The sequence below is a fragment of the Triticum dicoccoides genome, chromosome 7B, assembly GCF_002162155.2.
Source record: "Triticum dicoccoides isolate Atlit2015 ecotype Zavitan chromosome 7B, WEW_v2.0, whole genome shotgun sequence".
NCBI lineage: Eukaryota > Viridiplantae > Streptophyta > Magnoliopsida > Poales > Poaceae > Triticum > Triticum dicoccoides.
Window position 1 is genome coordinate 94297828 of NC_041393.1, and position 7043 is coordinate 94304870.

Consider the following 7043-nt stretch of genomic DNA (forward strand, 5'->3'; position numbering starts at 1 on the left):
AATATGCCAGGGCTAATTTGTCTTCCACATTTCAGCAAAACATTTCTCCAGTTCCTTGGCACTTATCTCACCCTCCTGAACAAATACTAGCCCAACATTATCAAAGTTGAGCCAAGCCACTTCACTCTTCTTCCCAGTCTTAATATGGTAGAAACCCAGACCACTATTAGCACTGCCCAAATACTGACTGAAAGGGTAGCTTTTGTACCAAGTTGGGAAAACATCCATATGGTGACCATGATTTCTGCAGATAAAACAAAGTTTTGGAAGAGAGCACATCCCCACGAAGTGGCCAGGCAATCCATAGTTTTAGCATATAGCACCAGCAAACTTGGGATCAATACGAAAAGGTTCTGCAATTTCTGAGCTTTGATCTGTCTCTTCATTTTTTTTCTGCTCAGTCTTACCAGCGGGCTTCTTCTGCTTCTTCTTATTCTTGCCAGTGCCAGCCTGCCCACTGTTGTCTGCCTGACTCCCACTGCTTTGCATTGGAGCATTGTGGTAAGTTGCGGGATGGCCTGCAGGCGGGGGGATAAACTGGTATGGAAACTGCGGCTGCGGCATCCATGGACCAACTGGAGCAAAGTGTGGGTTCCATCCCCCATACTGGGGATACATCTGGCCTCCTTTATTCATCATAGATGGACCCGCGGCCAAGGGAACAATTTGGGGCTTGGCATATATAGAGACAGGAAGATTCGATCGGGTGGGGGTCACCTGGTGAACTGGAGGAGGAGGAGCAGCCGGTACAGTCGTATCCGGCGTGGTGGGAGGGATAGGCACTCGCCCACCTTCGTTCCTCCCTCTCCCTGCACTGTATCTTCCCCCTCTGGATCCCTGCTGTCCCCCTGGGCCTGCTATCCCTCTCACGATCGACGCGTAGGGAACACTCCCTTCACGCCTCCCCTAAAAATCCCTAGAGAACTTGAAGATCTTCGGAACCGGGAGCCAATCAGATCGACCTACAGGGTGAAAGTCATCTACCGAGAACTCTCCTGATTGGAACAGATCCCTCCGCACCCAGACCAGATCAGAGAAATCCCTTCGGTGGCAGCGAACCCTAGTTGTGTTGTATTTATCCTCTCTTGCTGCCCACCATGTAGGCGGGTTTTGAGAATGTGTCTTCTCCTTATGACCCAATTTTCCGATTCCCCCTTCTCTGCCCACTGGCCCTCTTTCGCAGGAGTCTCTGGCAGGTGGGGTCCTCCTCCCCGCGCCTCTGGTCGGAGAGCGCAGCAATAGCGACGGGGAGGGTGGCCGCATCCGCTCGCACGCAGCACCATGAGTCAAGACGCCCTCTCTGGATGTCGGAATCTCCATGGATCCAACGCAAAACGAATCAACCAGGGACTCAAACTCACTGCAGATGGACGAATATCTCACTCCGGATCTCTGAACAGTGCCCACCTCCCGCGCTGAATGCGGGAGCAGGATTCCGCCTCGCGGGCAGCCCAATTTAGAATTAGCTCTGTCGTCAGGCTTCCGAGCGCGAAGATCCTCTCCCGCTCCGCCTCGTTGGTGCGCGACATCGCACGGAGCGCCAGACTGCGGCGAGCATCGGTGACGGCCCTTGCTACTCTCACCGCCTTCCTCTCCAATCGGCCGAGCTCCACTATCAATCCCACTATCTCCATATCTGATGTGCCTGCCCTGGTCGCGCTCATCTTCTCGCAGCACACCCGCGCGTCGGGGAGAGGCCTGGATTACCCACCCCAGCCCCTCCGCCGACCTGCTCCCAAAGTGGGAGGTCGCACCAGAACGGCACACTACCCTCAGCGATCCGCCAGGGAACGGCGAGGGACAGCAGCGCTGGGTCCATAGCGACGAGGGCGCGAGCTGCGGCGAGGAAGCTAGCGGCGGCGAGGGAGCGAGCTGCGGCGAAGTCCCGAGCGGTGGCATGGAGCTGCGAGCTACTTCACGGTGACCTCCCACTCTGTGCAAGGTTAGCTATACCTTCCAAAGCATATGAATGGAAACTGCAATCGCTTCATCTCTAACATACACGGGGTGGGTGCCCAATCAGTAAGCACTGAGCACTCGTGATATCAAATAGAGATGGGAGACCAGGCGATCAACGAATGTTTGTTTGTTCTTGCTAGGAAACAGGGGTTTATATAATACTCCCTCCGTCCCATAATATACGAACATTTTTCAAGCTAACATAGTTTGAAAAACGTTCTTATATTATAGGACAGATGGAGTAATTAAGTAAAGAGTGTAGATAATTAACTATGCGTGTCACATTATTGCAGAGGTCATAAAATATGCTTTCGATAGCAGCCTTTGCGGTTTAATTAATCATAGTCTACAAAGCAGGAATATTGGAGACATGATATTATCCATTGTATCCACTTGTACTCTGGTCAGAACTTAGAATCCGTATAACAACTCTCAAGATAAGGGCAATGTCGGTTTCGTGCCAAACAACATGTTAACTCGTTAAGGTGGTTGTCGTGATGCGCTAAGCAATAAATTAAGTTCCATACTGTCATTAGCTTAACTGTTTTCCTGCCGGAGGCGCTAGTTACTCTAATCATCCCCGTGATGCACGCCTTATTATTACCGAATAGTTTTGTTTTAGTTTATGAACAAAAGTTCCCCGCCAAACACACACACACGCATGCGCGCGTCTTTGCCTAAATAAAACACAAGTCAACAACTACAAGTTCATCAAATGTAAACGAGCAAGGTTGCTGAAATGGTCATACACGTTTTTAGCACTCTCGTTTCATTTTTCTCCTCTGAAATGATTCCCCTTCCTTTTATTTGGAGCGACGTGGAAAACACCCCTAGGTTTTGAAAGTCAAACAGCATCCATAGAAAGTCTGAAGAGTTCTCAGGAAACTACGTTGCAGAATTTGACAGTTATGTACATGCACGCATGTTGCCTGTTTTGCTTCGAAGTACACTACAACATGGCGTTCCGATTCCTCTCTCAAAAATGGCGCTCCTATAATTCCTAGCTAACTGTACTGTTCATACGAATTGCAGCCAAATTGTGAATTCCGGACAGAGAATCCCCCAACTATCGATCGTTCATCGGACTTACCGACACGCGAATCGAATTGGACAAGAAGATCAAGCCGGAGGATAGCAGTTACCTCGCTGCTCTGGGCATCATGGCCTCCAGACTTGCCTACGAGAACGAGCTGGTCATCAAGAACGTCGTCGAAAACCATTGGCTCATGAAATTCCTCGAGTTCTTCAACTGCTTAAACGGTAAGATTTCAGGGCACGCGAAACATGAAGCATGCATATAGTAGTATGGCAACACACGTTTGGCTAACGTGCAACAAACATGTGTTCTTTGCCTCCTGGCAGAATTCCGAGGGGATCGAGGCGATTACACGACGCAGGCTTTCATGTTCGCCGACAAGCCGGCCAACGCCGACCTCGTCATGCTGGCGTTTAGCCGTTCGACGCGGAGGATTGGTGCACGGACATGGACCTCTCGTGGTACGAGATCCCTGAGGTGGGCAAGGTTCACGGCGGCTTAATGAAGGCGCTCGGGCTGCAAAGGAATGCCATCGGCTGGCCAGCGAAGATCGAAGCAACCAAGGAGAGGCCATTTACCTACTACCCCGTCCGCGACACGCTGAAGAAGTACCTGGGCGCCGCGCTCGCCGTGCTCTTCCCGGCCATCCTCGCCCTGCACAGCGAGCACGACTTGCTGGCCAGGCTCCACGGCGTGTACACGTACGAGCAGCCGCGCGTCGGGGACGCGCGGCTTGGTGAGTTCGTGGAGCGCCACTTGGACACACTGGGCTTGGTGAGTTCGTGGAGCGCCACCTGGACACACTGGCGGGGAGGGGGAGGTACTTTCGGTTCGTCTACTGCAACGACATCGTGCCGAGGGTGCCATACGACGGCCTGTTCAAGCACTTCCGCCGGTGCATATACTTCGACGGCTACTACAAGGCGCGGGCCATGGATGAGGATCCCAACATGAACTACTTCTCGCTCGCGTTCGTGGTGTCCAAGTACGTGAACGCGGCGTGGGGCTTGCCCGGGGGCTCGTCATCAGGCACGTGGACGGGGCGGAGTACGCCGAGGGGTGGACGATGAGGGTCACCCGGGCGGTCGGGCTGATCATCCCCGGCCTACTGGCCCACGTGCCGCAGGACTACGTGAACGCCACCAGGCTCGGGGCCGCGTCGCTCGACCTGCTTCTCCGTGACCATTAATTGGTTACTACTCCAAGTTTTCTTTTTGTCATTGGCTAGAGAACAGTCGACTGAAAATAATATTTGAGTTAGTCGACTGACCCAAAACCTGTTTTAGTCGATTATTAACTAGCCAAAATTTTCTTGGGTGGTTAGTGCCTTAGTGGATCACCGGTGCATGCATGCATCCCCTTTCACCAACTAAATAATAAAACTGTGTTCAACTACTACGCGTGCTAATGATCGATCGCCAGCAGCTGAATTCTTTAATATCACACTTTCATAAGCTAGTTATGCTACGATAAGTTGTACTACGTGTGTATAACATGAGAGACAGGATTAGATCCAGCACTGATTGTTGCACTGAATCCTAAAATAAGTGACTCAACTTTATACTAATTTTGTACTAAAGTTAGTACAAAGTTGAGTTAATTATTTTGGAATGGAAGGAGTATGAGATAATACGTATGTACATGAAGACTCCTAGTACTACATACTTCTAGTTCAGATTGCACCCAGTTGACCATAATCATTAAAAAAACTAAAACTAAAGCTAATACAAACATACAAACAAAATATATTTTTTCTAATAAAGAATAAATTAAGGACATTAGTATTAACTAAAAGAAGAAAGAGAATGTAAAAACACAAAAACAAACAATGACAAAAAATACACAAGATTGGCATAGAAAATTGCATTGTTTCATAACATACAAAAATAAGCATATGGTAATGCAACTTTTAGACAGCGGTATAAATTGCACACACATTGCATAAAAATTGAGTAAGTATATATCCATATTATGGGGGCTATCATTTCATAGGTGCCTAATTTTTTGTGGGTGTTCAGTCAAACCGACTCCACCACCTGGTCAAGATCCAAGGGCCCAACTGCCTTCTTCTTCCCCCCATACTAATCCTTAAAAAGCCAAAACAAAATGAAGTTTTCTAAGGAAGAATAAGTTAGTGTCATTGGCATTACCCTTTAATAAGAAAGAAAATAAAAATAAAAACAAACAATGAAAAAAATTGCACCGACTTTACAGAAAAATTGCGCTATTTTATAATATGCAGGGGAAGAATATAATGTGGGACTCTTCAAAGAAAGAAGTTTCCTAAGAAGGATGAATTCGTGGCATTGGTAGTGCCCTTAAAGCAGAAAGAAACTGAAATAAAAGAAACAATCAAAATAATGATGTTTTCTAAGAAAGAATGAATTAGTGGCATTGGTATTAACATTTAAAATGAAAGAAAATGAGTTTAAAACTAAAAAAATCAAAAGAATGAAGTTTTTTAAGGAAGAATGAATTGGTGGCATTGGTATTACCCTTTCAGAACAAAGAAAAATGAAATAAAAACAAAAAAAATCAAAATAATAAAGTTTTCTAAAAAAATGAATTAGTGCCACTGGTATTACCATGTAAGAAGAAAGAAATAAGAAAATCAAACAATGTAAAAAATTGCACAATATACATAAAAATTGTGCTTTTCTATAATGTGCGAGAATAAGCATACGATACTTGAATATTTACAAAACATAATTTTACAAGAATAAATGAATTAGTGGCATTGGTATTACTCTTAGAAAAGAAATTAAAGAAAATAATTACTAAGACGAAATCCAAATATAGAAGTTTTATGAAGAACAATGAATTAGTGTCAGTGGTATCACTCTTTAAGAATAAGGATAATTATTTTTTAAACTTGCACATAACTTTCTACTAGAATTGCACTTATGTAGTATGCAAAACAACAAGCATATAAGAGTGTAACTTTTGCACGTATTGAATAGTATTTTGTGTGTGTGTGTGTGTGTGTGTGTGTGTGTGTGTGTGTGTGTATTTGCACTCACCCAACATCCCAAAGATACCTACAAAAGAAAAAATAAAGACAACTAATAAACAAAAAAAGATGCATAAAAACAGAAAAACAGAAAAACAAATACACAAGATTGACAAGAAAATTGAATTGTTTCATGATATACAAAAATAAGCATGTCTTAATGCAATTTTTGGACAGCGGTGTAAATGCGCACACATTGCATAAAAATTGAGTTTTTTTTGAAAAAAACTCCCCAGGACTTTATTGATCAATTGAGATGTTCATAGGTATTACAATTGGGTCATGCTGGATACCCAGCCAAATATGCCTCCCAGCAGGGAGCGAGACACCAAACCTAGCTAATCTATGAGCCTCATAATTCGACTCTCAAGGTTCAAATGAAAAATTACACGGCGTGAATAAAGTAGAAGTTTGTAAGATCTCTCCGATAATAGTGCCATGATCGCCTCCCGCTCTTTGATGGATATGGTTTACTACCTGCTTACAATCCGAAGCGATCTGTAGACGATTCTCTCCAAGATCATGTGCCAAAGACAAACCCTCCCTGCAAGCGATTGCCTCTAGTGTAGTTGGATCTGTTAGCCCTTGAATTCCAACATTGATGAGCCCAAATAAACATCGTCCTGGTTCCGACATACAGCAGCAGACGTCCCCGTGTTTGTTCCTTCCGAGACTCCCGCGTCTACATTGATCTTCACACTTCCTTCTGGTGGTGGAACCCATCTGGAAGCTTGTCTAGCAATTGGCTGATCTGTCCTTCTTTGTGTCTCCTGCAACGGACTGAGCTGATCAAGGTCAGCTATGTAGGCTAGCACAAACATGTGTGTCTCATATGGGCTTTGGTGAATTCCCTCATGGATGAGTTGTCTCCATGCATACCAAATCACCCACATAGTAACTATCAATCTTGTTAATTTTACACGATCGAGAGTTTCCATCATGTAAAAAATCCAGGCTCGTGCCGATGGATCCGTTGTAGCAATCACGTGATCCAGCAAATCATGATCTACAAGAGACCAGACACACCTTGCCATTGTG

General features: G+C 45.6%; 1 pseudogene; it reads left to right on the plus strand.

Annotated features, from left to right (window-relative positions):
• The first annotated feature begins 2055 nt into the window (after positions 1 to 2055).
• On the plus strand, positions 2056 to 4184 carry LOC119338681 (annotated as a pseudogene).
• The last annotated feature ends 2859 nt before the right edge of the window (positions 4185 to 7043 follow it).